This window comes from Macrobrachium rosenbergii, chromosome 12 (genome assembly GCF_040412425.1).
Source record: "Macrobrachium rosenbergii isolate ZJJX-2024 chromosome 12, ASM4041242v1, whole genome shotgun sequence".
Lineage (NCBI taxonomy): Eukaryota > Metazoa > Arthropoda > Malacostraca > Decapoda > Palaemonidae > Macrobrachium > Macrobrachium rosenbergii.
Genome location: NC_089752.1, coordinates 21,674,918 through 21,678,000, shown reverse-complemented (window position 1 = coordinate 21,678,000; position 3,083 = coordinate 21,674,918).

The following is a 3,083-nucleotide window of genomic DNA, read 5'->3' as shown; positions in this document are numbered from 1 at the left end:
GAGAGAGAAGCTAAATTTACAGCGTGTATGGAATGTCTGGAAGAGTCATGGCGCCTGAAGTTGTCCGGGAAAATGGTTTGTTATTCTCTAGCTATATTGAACACTTGGTTTACTGATCTGTGAAATACTCTGAGAAATAAGCCAATTTAATTGATGGAGGAGAATGAGTAAAAGGGTGGAATATTTTTCAAATGTATAGACTTTGCATTAAAATAAGAGAGAGAGAGAGAGAGAGAGAGAGAGAGAGAGAGAGAGAGAGATATTTCAAGACGGTCTCAAAAACTTAAAAGACTGAATACTGTGTAATGAGCAAAGAGAAGTATTGTGCATAAGATAAAGAAAGTAGCAGTCGCAATCTTTCTGTTTTACGATTCTGGTAAAGTGAAATACAAGGCAACCGGGAATAATTGCAAATGAACAGAGAACTCTTCCAAAAGGAATGTAACATCTACATTGGATGTAAATCAAATTCAGTTGGCAGGATTATATGCAAACTATAATTTTCATGCGGCAACCAAGTTAGTGCAACGCAAATCACGACGCCAATATTTTAGTTGGTAGTCCTTCTGTTACTTTAAAGGAATGGGGTTTGATTCCACAAAGAACAAGACTGTAAAGGAGAAACCCAAAGTTGTGTATACTGTGTTTCTTAAGTTACTGAAGCGAAGTGAATGCCGTGAGGATTTAATAGTCTTTCAGTGTACTGTAGGAGAACAGTCAAAAGGTTCTACTTAATAATGGATTAGTGACAATGCGGAAATAAGGATCTAGCAGCGTCTCAATGTGTGTCATCAATTGACGGGCTTCAAGACTGGTCAAGAAGTATGTTTTACCATAATATCTGAAGTTCTCTTGGTACTGCAGTTCTCGAATTATGAAATTAATCATATCTGTACCAGTTAGCCAGAATATGGCATCATGAGTTCCAGGATCAAAGGTCTTGCAAATTCTCGAAATGCTTACCCCGCAACATTTTTCATTTTTAGTTTGTACAATGTTGGCCCCTTGGCTTTCACGTACAAAATGATTAAGTTTCTAGGTTTCTACACTAGTTATTATAAAATAACTTGGTATCGAAAATCTTTAGTCCCATGGTACGTCAAATTTAATCTTCTTTGTTTTCTCTAATATGAGCATTTTATTTCATTTTTGAGACTAGAATTACATGTTAACAGCCTTCTCATCTACTTCCTAACGATTACGCGCTCACTATGAATACGATTAATAATAATAAAAAAAACGCATAGTATTGTCAGTAGCCGATACAGCTATATTGACGGCAACGAATACAATGTCCCCGGCACATGACATTTCATGGTCTTTTGCAATGAATGCAGCTGAGATTATTCAATCACGAGCGAGGACTTTGAAAACTTACCTGAAAGTGACTCCTAAAACAAAAGGCCTAACGTTCAACGTTGCCAAAGTGAGCACTAACAAAAGGGTGGAGAGAGAGAGAGAGAGAGAGAGAGAGAGAGAGAGAGAGTTATAAGTACAATCAAGGTAAATTGTAAAAATAAAAGTCATCAAATAAAGCACATGCAGACGGCTGCCGCCTGTGAGTCCAAATGGATAGTATGAACATTACAACAATTAAAAGTTGCTGTGTAACATTAAAGATCTAGGATCCTAAAGCCTAAACGGTGCACAGATGATAAATATAAAGAAAAGTGTTAAACAAAATTAACAAAAGTCTCAAAGCACATGATCTTATCTGAAAAATGTAATCATGCTCGAAGACTTACTTAAAGCATGAATATCAGCTGTGCTATTTGCCAGTTAATTAACAGAGAGTTTTAGAGCAACAAGTGTAAATAAAAAAAAAACAATGACAGCAAACAAACAACTACATGAAAAAAATATGATCCTACGAAATGTCCAAAAAAAAATACTAACAGAGATTAAAGTGGAAAACGAAAATATTCCCCTAACTAGGAACAAAGTAAAATTATAATAAACTTCAAAGAGATGAGATTCAGTAAAAACGACTAATATAAGCTCTTGATGACTAAAATTGTATCGGAATTCACCGATTTTTTATAATAATAATAATAATGAAACAACATCCGTCTGACCTGTGGTCGACCTCGAAATCGAAACGAAGTTCGCTGTGTTCAACAAACATTAAAATAATTAAAATACGCTTTGCTCCTAAACAATGGAGATCGTACCATTAAAGTAAAAGACTAAATAAAAAAAAGAAATGATTAAATCAAGCTGGCTATTGTATAAATCTGTCATGAAATGATACTCTCGGTGAAAGCTTCAAAGAGTGGACAAGGATCAAGGGGATTTGGTAAATGTTTACGATTTAAATGAGAGCGGCTATACCAGCAAATAATTAACGCAAGAATTCAGACGGCATTAACAAAAGCATTACGCATTTCACTTTTGAACAATACTATATCCGTCATTGACAGGTAGTACATATATATATATATATATATATATATATATATATATATATATATATATATATATATATATATATATATATATATATATATATATATATATATATATATATATATATATATATATATTGATAGTAGTGTGATTGTTGCATCATCGTGTGTCATCTAGTCACGTTTCCTACGACCAAATAATAATACCTATATACTTGTCACACCCTTTTTATATTTCAGCATCATTATAGTAACATTTAGTTTTTTGCAATTTAGTTTAAATTGTTCTCATGTTCGTTTGTGAAATCTGTTGTGCTTAGTCGTCCAAACTCCCTTTCTCAGCCTGTGAGCATGTTGGAGAACCCCGTTTTGAAGCAGTGTTTAAATGCTTAAAAGTATTAATCTTATTATATCCCCACGTTATCATCGTTTCTCGGCCTACTGCTTCCATCCTTTAATTCCGTAAATTCTCTCAAACGGTGGAGGCCACTTTCTGCATGACCCAGAATCATAAAAGGAATGATGAAAGACAGCAGGCTGGTCCATCTAATAACAGATCAGAAGTCAGGAACGAGCTGCGAGCCGGCCCACTGACGTTCCTTTTCGCAAATCAGCCTCCCACTACCCGTGCAATCAACTTAGTGATGGGTAAAAGACGATGTCTGATGCAACACGGGC